General features: G+C 45.5%; 1 protein-coding gene across 2 annotated transcripts in view; it reads left to right on the forward strand.

The window, feature by feature from the left end:
• Window positions 1-576: 576 nt before the first annotated feature.
• Window positions 577-15761, forward strand: part of TMEM63A (transmembrane protein 63A) — an 88231-nt gene continuing 73046 nt past the window's right edge. For both annotated transcript variants that reach the window (XR_008891732.1, XM_056568511.1), the window contains exon 1: window positions 577-710. The gene's annotated coding sequence lies outside the window, so the exon portion shown is untranslated. The remainder of the gene's footprint in view (window positions 711-15761) is intronic.

Consider the following 15761-nt stretch of genomic DNA (forward strand, 5'->3'; position numbering starts at 1 on the left):
CTACACCACACACAGTGCACCCACAACCCCCCACACTACACCACACACAGTGCACCCACAACCCCCCACACTACACCACACACAGTGCACCCACAACCCCCCACACTACACCACACACAGTGCACCCACAACAACCCACACTACACCACACACAGTGCACCCACAACAACCCACACAGTGCACCCACAACCCCCCACACTACACCACACACAGTGCACCCACAACAACCCACACTACACCACACACAGTGCACCCACAACAACCCACACTACACCACACACAGTGCACCCACACTACACCACACATAGTGCGCCCACAACAACCCACACTACACCACACACAGTGCACCCACAACAACCCACACTACACCACACACAGTGCACCCACACTACATAACACACAATGCACCCACTACGCCATTACACATGACAAGAGAAAATATATATAGATAGATATATATATATATATATATATATATACTGCAAATCACATGTACTGCATATACTTATCGACACCTTGCTCAAGACCTACACAAGGAAGCTATTCACAAGCACTTTACTGAGCATGCGCACCACAGCTCCTCCTGCCCCCTCCCAGCCCAGGAACTCCGGGAGCAGCAGCTGCTGACACAGAAGAGACACAACAAGTATCTGAGGGGAACCCGGAGCAGAGCGCCCCCCTCCTCATGTACCGGGGAGAGCAGCCAGCTGGTGAGTGCCCCTCCTGGGAAAGGGTTAATACCATATGCTGTGTGTAGTATATACTCTATGGGTCACGTGTCTGGGTGTAGTATATATTGTATATACTCTCTGAGGGTCATTTGCTATGGGAGATTTATTGTTGCTTTTTGGAATGTTGGGGCAATGGGGGAGGGGGCACTTACATTTTGGGTTTACCTACAGATTATGTTGTGTGCACTTGTATTATGTCCCATAAATAGACCAGTCTCCTGGATTACGACATCACAGAAAGTTACCAAAAAGTTAAACTGTCTATAAAGTTTGCAAAAAGTTCTAAAAAGAGCCGGAGAGCTGAATGTATGGAGCCTGGGGGGTTGTAGAGGAGCCGGATCCCCTCCATAACTTATAACTCTTCCATATGCTTTGGTCGGATCCCCCCCATAACTTATAACTATTCCTTACTCTTTGGTCGGATCCCCCCCCATAACTTATAACTCTTCCTTATACTTTGGTCGGATCCCCCCCATAACTTATAATTCTTCCTTACTCTTTGGTCGGATCCCCCCTATAACTTATAACTCCTCCTTAAACTTTAGTCGGATCCCCCCCCATAACTTATAACTCCTCCTTACACTTTAGTCGGATCCCCCCCATAACTTATAACTCTTCCTTACACTTTAGTCGGATCCCCCCCCATAACTTATAACTCTTCCTTACACTTTAGTCGGATCCCCCCATAACTTATAACTCTTCCTTACACTTTAGTCGGATCCCCCCCCATAACTTATAACTCTTCCTTACACTTTAGTCGGATCCCCCCCATAACTTATAACTCTTCCTTACACTTTAGTCGGATCCCCCCCATAACTTATAACTCTTCCTTACACTTTAGTCGGATCCCCTCCCCCATAACTTATAACTCCTCCTTACACTTTAGTCGGATCCCCCCCCCATAACTTATAACTCCTCCTTACATTTTAGTCGGATCCCCCCGATAACATTTATAACTCTTCCTTACACTTTAGTCGTATCCCCCCCCCATAACTTATAACTCTTCCTTACACTTTAGTCGGATCCCCCCGATAACATTTATAACTCTTCCTTACACTTTAGTCGTATCCCCCCCCCATAACTTATAACTCTTCCTTACACTTTAGTCGGATCCCCCCCATAACATTTATAACTGTTCCTTACACTTTAGTCGGATCCCCCCCCCATAACTTATAACTCTTCCTTACACTTTAGTCGGATCCCCCCATAACATTTATAACTCTTCCTTACACTTTAGTCGGATCCCCCCCCCATAACTTATAACTCTTCCTTACACTTTAGTCAGATCCCCCCCATAACATTTATAACTCTTCCTTACGCTTTGTCTGGCACATGCTCAGAGCCGTACGGTGACCAATGTTTTCCACCCAGACCTTTAAAGTGTTTTATGACGGAGGAAAAAGTTTGTAAAATGTTAAGGGCTCCACGGCAACCACTGCTAATATTGCCCCCTCCTCCCCAATAAATGACGATATTGTCTGTCCTGGGCTGCAATACCAATCGCAGACAAGAGTGTCGCTGTTTATTAAAGGGGTACTCCGTGGAAAAACTTTTTGTTTTTTAAATCAGTTGGTGCCAGAAAGTTAAACAGATTTGTAAAATACTTCTATTAAAAAAATCTTAATCCTTCCAGTACTTGTTAGCTCCTGAATACTACAGAGGAAATTCTTTTCTTTTTGGAACACAGAGCTCTCTGCTGACATTATGACCACAGTGCTCTCTGCTGACATCTCTGTCCATTTTAGGAACTGTCCAGAGTAGGAGAAAATCCCCATAGCAAACATATGCTGCTCTGGACAGTTCCTAAAATGGACAGAGATGTCAGCAGAGAGCACTGTGGTCTTCATGTCAGCAGAGAGCTCTGTGTTCCAAAAAGAAAATAATTTCCTCCTGTAGTATTCAGCAGCTAATAAGTACTGGAAGGATTAAGATTTTTTAATAGAAGTAATTTACAAATCTGTTTAACTCTCTGGCACCAGTTGATAAAAAATAAATAAATAAATAAATAAATAAAGTTTTCCACCGGAGTACCCCTTTAAGGGTTAGCTTCAAAGCTGCTGCAAAAACTGCACCAAAACTGCAGAGTGTAAGGCTTTGTTCACACTGCGTTTTGCCATTCCGTCACAGATATCCATCAGTACACCGCCATGAAAGGGATGCAGACATATATGGTGGCGGAGAGCAGCGGGTGCCATTCATTTCAGCCAGTCTTACATTGCCATTACACTATTACAGTGTCTCCCAACTGGGGTGCCTCCAGCTGTTGCAAAACTACAACTCCTATGCACTAGAGATGAACGAACTTACAGTAAATTCGATTCGTCACGAACTTCTCGGCTCGACAGTTGATGACTTTTCCTGCATAAATTAGTTCAGCTTTCAGGTGCTCCGGTGGGCTGGAAAAGGTGGATAAAGTCCTAGGAAAGAGTCTCCTAGGACTGTATCCACCTTTTCCATCCCACGGGAGCACCGGAAAGCTGAACTAATTTATGCAGGAAAAGTCATCAACTGCCGAGCCGAGAAGTTCGTGACGAATCGAATTTACTGTAAGTTCGCTCATCTCTACTATGCACGTTCAGCCAGCCCAAGTGTTCATGTATATGGGCGTAGTCAGAAAGAACAGCTGTTGGTGGACAGCAGTCTTTAGTGCTGTGTCTCCCAACCAGGGTGCCTCCAGCTGTTTCAAAACTACAACTCCCAGCATGCCCGGACAGCCTTCGGCTGTCCGGGCATGCTGGGAGTTGTAGTTTTGAAACTGATGGAGGCACAATAGTTGGACGACACTGCACTATAGACTGCTGTCGACTAACAGCTGTTCTTTCTGACTACGCCCATATACACGAACTCTCAGTTTGGCTGAGCGTGCATTTGTTTGCAATGGTGATAGGGGGATGAGCTGGGTGGGTTCCCCTAGTGTTGAAATCCAACATGCTCAATCTTTATCTCCCAATAGATAAGTGTTTCCAAGTGTGTCTCCCCTTGACCGGGCATGCTGGGAGTTGTAGTTTTGCAACAGCTGGAGGCACCCTGGCTGGCAAACGCTGATCTAATGGGAGAGAAGTATTTTCTGCTGCACAGTGTATCATTATATGAGAACGTTTACTACATCCCTTACAGTAACTGGTTATTGCGGCTAATGAAAGGCTCCTTGTTGGCGCCTTCCTCGACTTAGACACTTTTATTTTTTTTTTATTATTTTTTTTTAATTATTTTTTTAACATTACCCTCTTTGAAGCTATTTAGAGTAATGCACATTTAGGGAAGGGTATTTGATGCTACTGTGTATTTTCCTAACCATTGAAGTCAATGGGTAACAAACTACCCAGCTGCATCATTAAGAATTTCCTTGTAGAATCCGTTGCGGATCCGGTGTGTGTGTGAATTCACCCATAGGGTTTCAAAACTACAACTCCCAGCATGCCCGGACAGCCGCATGCTGGGAGTTGTAGTTTTGAAACAGCTGGAGGCACCCTGGTTGGGAGACACAGCACTAAAGACTGCTGTCCACCAACAGCTGTTCTTTCTGACTAGCCCCCATATACATGAACACTCGGGCTGGCTAAGCATGCATAGGAGTTGTAGTTTTGCAACAGCTGGAGGCACCCCAGTTGGGAGACACTGTAATAGTGTAATGGCAATGTAAGACTGGCTGAACTGATTGGCACCCGCTGCTCTCCGCCACCATATATTTTATGTTGCGAATCTGCCGGTGACCCGACCCATAATGTGCCTCCAGCTGTTGCCACCCTGCCTCTCCCCGCCTCCTGGCCTGCTCGCAGCTGCAATCCGCTGCTTCGAGAAGCCACACAGGGGCGTGCGAGTGCACTCTGCGACTCGCAGGCCCTGTCTGACTGCTCGGTGCGGCGGTTTGCAGCTGCGAGCAGGCCAGGGGGTGGCAACAGCTGGAGGCACACTACGGGTCAGGTCACCGGTGGATCCGCAGCGTAAAATACGTTCACACGGCGGAATGTCTGTTCGGAATTACACCGGTGTTTTCTGGCAGACATTCCGCACATTTTCCACCATATTAACCCGACCTAAGGGTGCGTTCACACAAGCTGATTTTTTTTTAGGGTTTTCCGCTGCGTATTTGAAAGTGGGCGGGCTCTTCTCGGCTGTCCGCAGCAGATTTTCCGCGGTGGAATTTACGCTGCGGAAAATCCGCCGCAGTCCCTACTAACTTCAATGGGGCTTTCAGCGAATTTTCCGCAGCGTAAATTGCACTGCGGAAAATCTGCTGCGGACAGCAGAGAAGAGCCCACCCAGTTTCAAATACGTAGCGGAAAACCCGCAAAAAATTCGCTCGTGTGAACGTACCCTTAGGCAAGCTTCACACTTTGGAATTTCCGTGTGGGTTTCCGCATTCCGAATTCAGCACGGAGATTCCGCTGCAGTAGAGTCCAGTTGAATTCAACAGGATTCTGCTGCGCACAAGTGCACGCGGCGGAATATCCGTGCCAGATGTTTCCGGCGCGGAAATACCGATTTCCGTGTCCGCAGAAAGTATAAACAAGTTCCTGTGCGGTCCTAGCGCCAGCATGTCTATAGTTTGCGGAATGTCCACACGGAGATTCTCCGTGCAGACATTCCGTAGTGTGAACATAACCTTGCTGTCTGTGGAGGCGGCACCTTTCCGAGCAGTCCTAGCGCTGACTGATTTGTTGGCGCATTCTGCACACAGAAAAATTCTGGAAGGATATTCTACTGTGTGAACGAGCCCTTAGGCCAGAATCACACGGCGGAATGTTATACACGGACATCCCGCAAATTTTGTTGAACAATAACTTTATAATGGTGGATTTCACTGCCCCGTTTACACAGTGCCGTTTCTGCGGCCAAAAATTCCGGATTCCGCATTGACATATCTTTAAATTTTGCGGAACTTCGTTCAGAGCGCCATTCAAGTGAATTCGACCCATAATCTGTGTTTTGGAAGGACAGAAATTATGCCCGAATTCCACTGAAATTCTACTCAAATTCCGGCAATTTGCAAAAAATCTGCTTTTCTGTGCGGAATAGCAGAAATTCTGCCGTGTGAACATAGCCTTAGGGTACGTTCAGAGGAGCGGATTTACAGCCGATCCGCCGCTGAAGGACCTCTGTATGCTGCCTTTACTTGTGCCTACTCGGAGCGGCACTACACCGCTATGTGCAGACACACTGAAGCGATGAGCGAGTCGCTGCGCATGCGCGGTGTACTTGCACACATCGCGACCGCTCCCCCTGCTCTATGAGCTAGGCCGAGAGCTGCCACAATGTGCGGGTATACTGCGCATGCGCGCGGCGACTCTCACTTTGCAGTGTGTCTGCTCATAGCGGCGTATTGCTGCTCCGAGCAGGCACACGTAAAGGCAGCATACAGCGGTCCTTCAGTGGCGGATCCACAGCGTAAAATACGCTGTAAATCCGCTCGTCTGAACGTACCCTTAGGCTGGATTTCCATTTTTTTTTTATATAAATTTTTTTTTTGCATCTTCTGCTCCCAAGATGCAGGTTGTCCACCATTTTTTCTCTAAAGTAGCGGGTTTCAGTCTTGTCTTTGTTTTCCCCCTTTTTTTTTTCTCATTCTAAGTCATGTGATTCATTCATCATGTGACCAATGTATTTCTGTTGAATATTTGGCACAAATAAAAATACCAATGCTAAACTCACATGGCGTTGATGACGGATTTTTTTTTTTTTTATGCCTCCCATAGACTTCTATGAAAGTCTATGAGAGGCATAAAATTAAAAATAAAATAAGTAAAAAGTGGAAATCCAGGGTACATTCACATGGGCGAATTTTTTTGCAGTCTTTCCGCTGCATATTTGAAAGTGGGCGGGCTCTTCTCGGCTGTCCGCAGCAGATTTTCTGCTGCGGAAAATCCGCCGCAGTTCCTACTGACTTCAATGGGGCTTGCGGCGGATTTTCCGCACCGTAAATTCCGCCGTGGAAAATCTGCTGCAGACAGCCGAGAAGAGCCCGCCCCCTTTCAAATACGCAGCGGAAAACCCGCGCTTGTGAACGTACCCTTAGGCTATGTTCAGACGGCAGAATTTCTACTATTCCGCTCAGAAAAACAAATTTTTTGCAAATTGCCGAAATTTTTGCACTGGAATCCGGGCAGAATTTCTGTGCTTTCAAAACACAGATTACGGGTCGAATCCACTTCAATGGCGCTCTGAACCAAGTTGCGCAAAATTTAAAGACATGTCAATTTTGCAGAATCCGGAATTTCTGTGAATTTATAATAAAATTTATAATAAAAAAATAATAATAATAATAATAATTCTATAGTTTCAACATGCTGCAATCTTGGAAAACTGCCATATATTCTAATGTCCGGGCATGCTGGGAGTTCTAGTTTAGCAACAGCTGGAGGCACCCTGGTTGGGAAACACTGTTCTTATGTTACTCTTTCTTGCTAGGTGCCATCCTGACTTGTCTCCTGGTATTTGCTGAACTTTCTGGTGTTTCCTGTAACTTAATTCCACAGGAGAGGATTGAGATCTGGTTAAACGTGTTCGTCCTCCCGACCGGCTGATAGGCGAGTGCGGAGATTCGCTGCTCGACCTTCCCTGATATAATCGCAGAACGTGCCGCTCTCATTCGCTCAGGGTGGATTCATACGTTACATCACATGGTTTTGCCGCAACTTCTGCAAACGCCTCGAGTTTACGGAAATCACTGCACATACCACGATGTGACACCCGGTCTGTGGTCTCCAACCTGCGACAGCTGCTGCAAAACTACAACTCCCAGCATGCCCAGACAGCCAACGGCTGTCTGGGCATGCTGGGAGTTGTAGTTTTTCAATAGCTGGCTGGACACCCTTGCTCCAGGTCCTCATGTTGGTGGAGATGCATCACCATCTAGTGAACATGGAGCAAAACCTTAAAGGGGTTCTCCAGGAAAAAAAACTATATATTTTTTTTATATATCAACTGGCTCCAGAAAGTTAAACAGATTTGTAAGTTACTTCTATAAAAAAAAAATCTTAATCCTTTCAGTACTTATGAGCTGCTGAAGTTAAGTTGTTCTTTTCTGTCTAAGTGCTCTCTGATGACACCTGTCTCGGGATCTGTCCAGGGTAGAAGCAAATCCCCATAGTAAACCTCTTCTACTCTGTGAAGTTCCTGAGACTAGCAGTGATGTCAGCATAGAGCACTGTTGCCAGACAGAAAAGAACAACTCAAATTCAGCAGCTGATAGTTATTGGAAGGATTAAGATTTTTTTTTAATAGAAGTCATTTACAAATCTGTTTAACTTTCTGGAGCCAGTTGATATAAAAAAAATGTTTTTTTTTCCTGGAATACCCCTTTAATTTGGGGCATATGGGAAACGGTCATGGAGATGAGGCAACTCCTCTTACTTTGAAGATTTTTCCACAGCCATTTCAACACGTGCCCACCCCTAAATTAAAGGGGTACTCCGGTGGAAAACTTTTATTTTTAAATCAACTGGTGCCAGAAAGTTAAACAGATTTGTAAATTACTTCTATAAAAAAAAAATCTTAATCCTTCCAGTACTTATTAGCTGCTGAATACTACATAGGAAATTATTTTCTTTTTGGAACACAGAGCTCTCTGCTGACATCTGTCCATTTTAGGAACTGTAAGTACTGGAAGTATTTAGATTTTTTAATAGAAGTAATTTACAAATCTGTTTAACTTTCTGTCATCAGTTGATTAAAAAAAAAAAAAAAAGTTTTCCACCGGAGTACCCCTTTAACTTTCTGGCACCAATTTAAAGGGGTACTCCGGTGGAAAACATTTTTTTTTATTTTTTAAATCAAGAAAGTTAAACAGATTTGTAAATTACTTCTATTAAAAAAAATCTTTTTCCTTCCAGTACTTATTAGCTGCTGTATGCTACAGAGGAAATTCTTTTCTTTTTTAATTTCATTTTTGTCTTGTCCACAGTGCTCTCTGCTGACACCTTTATGCCCGTATCAGGAACTGTCCAGAGCAGGAGAAAATCCCCATAGCAAACCTATGCTGCTCTGGACAGTTCCTGACACGGACAGAGGTGTCAGCAGAGAGCACTGGGGACAAGACAAAAAAGAAATTAAAAAGAAAAGAATTCCCTCTGTAGCATACAGCTGCTAATAAGTATTGGAAGGGTAAAGATTTTTTAATAGAACTTTCTGGAACCAGTTCATTTAAAAAAAAAATATTTAATAAAAATAAAAGTTTGCCACCGGAGTACCCCTTTAAGACAACATTTGGAATTGGTCCTATGCTTATGTCTCCATGGTAACAGACAACAAACAAACCTTGTTTAGTCTGAGACAGTAATCATATTGTGGGGGAGATTTATCAAAACCTGTCCAGAGGAAAAGTTGCTGAGTTGCCCATAGCAACCAATCAGATCACTTCTTTCACTTTTGAAAAGGCCAATGAAAAATGAAAGCAGTGATCTGATTGGTTGCTATGGGAAACTCAGCAACTTTTTCTCTGGACAGGTTTTGATAAATCTCCCCCCATTCCCTTTTCACCTGTCCCTTATATCTTACTAATCCACCAAATACCAAAAAATGATAAACTAACCAAGCTAGCGGGGGTACTTCAGCTATGACGCCACTTGTATCAGGGCCCAGGTGGCGCCACCTGCTGTCAGAAGAGGGTGGCAGAAGTGACAACAAAAACCCAGCCCGCCCACTGCCTGCTCGCCCGCCCACTGCCTGCTCGCCCGCCCACTGCCTGCTCGCCCGCCCACTGCCTGCTCGCCCGCCCACTGCCTGCTCGCCCGCCCACTGCCTGCTCGCCCGCCCACTGCCTGCTCATAGTTTAAACTCAAACAGCAGCAAGCGGGTAGACAAGAAAAAAAATACTGGCCATGGTAATTTGCATAATTAATTATATATGCGTATGCTTGACATCACAGGAGGCTCCGCTTATGGCCGCACACATGGCGTCATGTAATGGCACAGGGGGTCAGAAGGAGATTAAAATGGTACGGGAGTGGGGGGAGGTCGCAATTGAAATGGCCAAGGGGGATCAGAGGGGGCAACTGAAATGGCACAGGGGGGGGGGGGGGATGAGAGAAGGGGGATTGAAATGGCATGGGGGGTGGTGGGGTGTCATTGGAGGGGGGATTGAAATGGCACAGGGGAATCAGAAGGAGGATTATAATGGCACAGGGGGATTAAAATGGCACAGGGGGGGTCAGAGGGGGGGCGGGTTGAAATGGTGCGGGGGGATAAGGGGTGGTGATTAAAATGGCACGGGGTCATAAAATGGCACGGGGTCATGGCATCGGGTGCAGGGGCTAATTTTATTCTTGCTGGGGCGGCGCACCTTAATGAAATATACCGGCCAATGCATGGCCGGAATTTTTCATATGAAATTAACGGTGGTAACATAATGGCTGCGAAATTACCGGCTAGGTTAACCCTTCCTGGCCTATGGCATGCCTTTATGGAAAGGTGAACACTTGGGCGCTGGTAATGGTACCTCCAATGCTGGTCATTTAAAGGGGTATTCCAGGCAAAACCTTTTTTTTTTTATATATATCAACTGGCTCCAGAAAGTTAAACAGATTTGTAAATTACTTCTATTAAACAATCTTAATCCTTCCAATAGTTATTAGCTTCTGAAGTTTTCTGTCTAACTGCTCAATGATGATGTCACGTCCCGGGAGCTGTGCATGATGGGAGAATATCCCCATAGGGGCTGTACAGCTCCCGGGACGTGAGTCATCAGAAAGCAGTTAGACAGAAAACAGCAACTTCAGAAGCTAATAACTATTGGAAGGATTAAGATTTTTTAATAGAAGTCATTTACAAATCTGTTTAACTTTCCGGAGCCAGTTGATATATAAAAAAAAGTTTTTGCCTGGAATACCCCTTTAACTGTGTAAATGCACTGATCAATAAGGATTGCATCATTTAATTTACTAGCCTCCTTGATGTCTAGTGGTCCAATCTGCCCCCCTAAGGCTTCCTGTCGTGTCCCTGCTATTGATACAGCCTGCTTATGGCAGACTGTGCCAATAAAGTGCTGATCTATTAGATTAAAGGGGTATTCCAGGAAAAAACTTATTTTTTATATTAACTGGCTCCGGAAAGTTAAACAGATTTGTAAATTACTTCTATTAAAAAATCTTAATCCTTCCAATAATTATCAGTTGCTAAAGTTGAGTTGTTCTTTTCTGTCTGACAACAGTGCTCTCTGCTGACATCTCTGCTTGTCTTGGGAACTGCACAGAGTAGAAGAGGTTTGCTATGGGGATTTGGTTCTACTCTGGACAGTTCCCGAGACAGGTGTCGTCAGAGAGCACTTAGACAGAAAAGAACGACTCAACTTCAGCAGCCCATAAGTACTGAAAGGATTAAGATTTTTTAATAGAAGTAATTTACAAATCTGTTTAACTTCCTGGAGCCAGTTGATATATAACTGATAACAGTTGATATTTTTCCTGGATAACCCCTTTAATGTAATGCATATGCATTTCATGATCTCAATATGCCAGTGTTTCCCAACCAGGGTGCCTCCAGCTGTTGTAAAACTACAACTCCCAGCATGCCCAGACAGCCGAAGGCTGTCTGGGCATGCTGGGGAGTTGTAGTTTTGCAACAGCTGGAGGCACCCTGGTTGAGAAACAACGCTATAAGTATTCACAGTGCTGCCTCCCGGGCATGCTAGGAGATGTAGTTTTGCAACAGCTGGAGGCACCCTGGTTATAGAACACTTCTATATGCAGTTGAATGATTGCCTATAAAAGCCTAAAAAAGTGTTAAAGAAAAAAAAATAATAATAAAGAACTCCCCCCAATATAAATGCTAATTACCCCCTTTATCCATCTACCAATAAAAAAATAAAAAAATAAATAAAAGATAAAAAGGTAAAAATAAGACATTTGTCATCACCGCATGCAAAACTATTAAATGATCACATTACCGATCCTGCACGGTCAATGGCAGGAATGCAAAAGAGAACCAAAATTGCGGATTTTTGATCAGAAAACATATGATAAGAAAGTCATCATAAAGTAAAAACTACACAAAAGTGGTACCGCTAAAAACTCCAGATCAGAGCGTGTGTTGTAGTTTCGCAACATCTGCGTACCGCTGCCCTATAAGATGAGCGGCCACAAGAGCGGGCGCTGTGCGTCTACTTTGGCCGATTTATGCCATGTGAGTGCTGGAGCAATGCCAAGTTAATTCAGCAAGAGCACCTTAATATATGAGAGCGGTAAAGTATAACACTTACAGGAGCACTCAGACCTATAGAGACCACTTACCCATACATACTTGGAACGCTTGGGATGTACATAAAAAAGTTCTCTCAAAGAATTGTATTTGATTTGCAAACATTTCTACTTCTCCTTTGCACGAATGGTTCTCTATGTACCGAAAATGAGTCAGAAATCAAAGCATTATAGTTTGTTTGCCCGTTACTTGTACTGTTTCTGGGAAAGCAGAGTTAAAGGGGTACTCCCACCCTAGACATCTTATCCCCTATCCAAAGTATAGGGGATAAGATGTCTGACCGCGGTGGTCCCGCCGCTGGGGACCCCCGCAATGTTGCATGCGGCACCCACCTGTTTCTTGTCCGGAAGCGCTGGAGGGTCTCGGTCGCGACCACAGGAACGGAAGTCCGTGACGTCTGAACTCCGCCCCCCGTGTGACGTCACACCCCCTCCCATAGACTTGCATTGAGGGGACGGGGCATGACGTCACATGGGGACCGAGTCCGGACGTCACGGACTTCCGTTCCTGTGGTCGCGACCGAGACCCTCCAGCGCTTCCGGACAAGAAACAGGTGGGTGCCACATGCAACATTGCGGGGGTCCCCAGCGGCAGGACCCCCGCGGTCAGACATCTTATTCCCTATCCTTTGGATAGGGGGATAAGATGTCTAGGGTGGGAGTACCCCTTTTAAGGGGTATTCCAGTAAAAAAAATAAAATAAAAACATTTTTTTTATATCAACTGGCTCCAGAAAGTTAAACAGATTTGTAAATTACTGCTATATAAAAAAAAAGTAATCCTTCCAGTAGTTATCAGCTGCTGAAGTTGAGTTGTTCTTTCCTGTCTGACCAAAGTGCTCTCTGCTCACACCTCTGTCTGACTCAGGAACTGTCCAGAGCATGGGAGGTTTGCTATGGGGATTTGCTTCTACTCTAGACAGACAGAGATGTCAGCAGAGAGCACTGTTGTCAGACAGAAAAGAACAACTCAACTTCAGCAGCTGATAAGTACTGGACGGATTAAGAGTTTCTCTTAATAGAAGTAATTAAAAAATCTGTTTAACTTTCTGGAACCAATTGATATGAAAAAAAAAAAATAGTTTTTCACCGGAATACCCCTTTAAATGTACTAGTACAGCTCCCATAGGAATTGTCACCCATCCTTACATAGCAACATAGACTGTGTCGGCCCATTTGGTCTGCCCAAAAATGTACTCGACCACCATTCACTGTCTATAGAGGGACTGAAGATGGCGGAGCTTGTAGCTTCTGGGCCCCGATGCCAATTATATTGTATCTAATGGGACAGATATGCTTTGGGGCCCCCTTAGGCACCAGGGCCCCGGTACGACTGCTACCTCTATAGCTCTGCCCCTGTACACAGGAGCTAAAGAAGTCCTGTCCCATTAGTCGGACCTACCGTGATCAGACACTTACCCCCTACTAGTTCTGGGCAGTATGACCAAAAATGTAGCGTATTTTTCGCCCTATAGGACGCTCCGGCATATAAGACGCACCCAATTTTAAATGAGGAGAATCTAGAATACAATGTAAAGTATAGGTCACAGTGATATTCAACCAGCGGACCTCCAGATGTTGCAAAACTACAACTCCCAGCATGCCCGGACAGCCGTTGGCTGTCCGGGCATGCCAGGAGTTGTAGTTTTGCAACATCTGGAGGTCCGCAGGTTGAAGACCACTGGTATAGGAGGTAATACTCACCTGTCCCCGCCGCTCTGGACCCGTCACCGCTGCCCTGGATGTGGCCCTCCATCGCTGTTGCGGCGCCCCGGGGTGTCCCCGTCGCTCCGGAACGTCTCTGCTGCACGGTATCCTCGCTCTCTGTCGCCGCCATCACGCTGCTACGCACGCCGCTCCTATTGGATGACGGGGCGGCGTGCGCGACGATGTGATGATGACGAAGGAGAGCGCCGGCCATGCAGGGGATCCTGGCACGGAGCAGACACCGAGGAGGCAGGTAAGGTCCCTCCCGGTGCAGCCGGGTTATTGTCACTTTCGCTTCAGACGCGGCGGTCAGCTTTGATCGCCGCGTCTGAAGGGTTAATACAGGGCATCACCGCGATCGGTGATGTCCTGTATTAGTCGCGGGTCCCGGCCGTTGATGGCTGCAGGGACCGCCGCGATAGGTGTGTATTCGCCATATAAGACGCACCAACTTTTGGGGAAGAAAAAGTGCGTCTTATACGGCGAAAAATACGGTATATTGCGGGTTTTTTCTAAACATACTTTTGAATGAGTTATCAGCCGCAGGCACTGGGGAACTAATCATAAATGACCCACGGGCGCTGCCCCCCACTACCAAATGAATTATCAGCCGCAGCGCTCTGTCCCTACATCGGGAAACTGATCATATGTTACCCGCACGCGTGGCTCACTGGCTTTCAGTGCTTGCAGGGGGAGGTGACCGTTTTCCGTTCTCCGATCAGAACAGAAGCCCTGCGCCCGCGGCTCACAAATCCTTCATTTCCCGATGCGTGGAGGATGTGCAGCGCTGCGGCTCACAGGAGGAGAAGCAGAGCCCGAGGGTCATATATGATTAGTTCCCTGATGTGGGGACAACGCGCTGCGGCTGATAATTCATTCGGGGGGTGGGGGTGCGGGGCCCGACCGGTATTGCGGTATATGAAAATTTGATATTGTAAAGAAAAAACACCGGTATTCAGTATGAACCGGTATACCGCCACAGTATGAACCGGTATACCACCACTTCCCCCTACCATGTTATACAGTTGTGTATATTTGTCCACACAACTAGACAGGTGTACGCTCACTCACGTGCTAATCCAGGTACCAGGAGGTCATTTTTTTTATTTATATACAGTCATGGCTGTAAATAATTGAAAATGAAGTATTTCTCACAGAAAATGATTGCAGTAACACATGTTTTCCTATACACATGTTTATTCCCTTTGTGTGTATTGGAACTAAACCAAAAAAAGAGGGGGAAAAAGCAAATTGGACATAATGTCACCAAACTCCAAAAATGGTCTGGACAAAATTATTGGCACCTTTTCAAAATTGTGGAAAAATAAGACTGTTTCAAGCATGTGATGCTCCTTTAAACTCACCTGGGGCAAGTAACAGGTGTGGGCAATATAAAAATCACACCTGAAAGCAGATAAAAAGGAGAGAAGTTCACTTAGTCTTTGCATTTTGTGTCTGTGTGTGCCACACTAAGAATGGACAACAGAAAGAGGAGAAGAGAACTGTCTGAGGACTTGAGAACCAAAATTGTGGAAAAATATCAACAATCTCAAAGTTACAGGTCCATCTCCAGAGATCTAGATTTTCCTTTGTCCACAGTGCGCAACATTATCAAGAAGTTTGCAACCCATGGCACTGTAGATAATCTCCCTGGGCGTGGACGGAAGAGAAAAATTGATGAAAGGTGTCAATGCAGGATAGTCCGGATGGTGGGTAAGCAGCCCCAAACAAGTTCCAAAGATATTCAAGCTGTCCTGCAGGCTCAGGGATCATCAGTGTCAGTGCTAACTATCTGTCGACATTTAAATGAAATGAAACGCTATGGAGGAGACCCAGGAGGACCCCACTATGGAGGAGACCCAGGAGGACCCCACTATGGAGGAGACCCAGGAGGACTCCACTGCTGACACAGACATAAAAAACCAAGACTACATTTTGCCAAAATGAACTTGAGTAACCAAAATCCTTCTGGGAAAACGTCTTGTGGACAGATGAGACCAAGATGGAGCTTTTTGGTAAAGCCCATCCTTCTACTGTTTACCGAAAACAGAATGAGGAAAGAAAAGAACACAGTACCTACAGTGATATATGGTGGAGGTCAATGATGTTTTGGGGTTGTTTTGCTGCCTTTG

Source organism: Hyla sarda, chromosome 3, assembly GCF_029499605.1.
Source record: "Hyla sarda isolate aHylSar1 chromosome 3, aHylSar1.hap1, whole genome shotgun sequence".
Taxonomy (NCBI): domain Eukaryota; kingdom Metazoa; phylum Chordata; class Amphibia; order Anura; family Hylidae; genus Hyla; species Hyla sarda.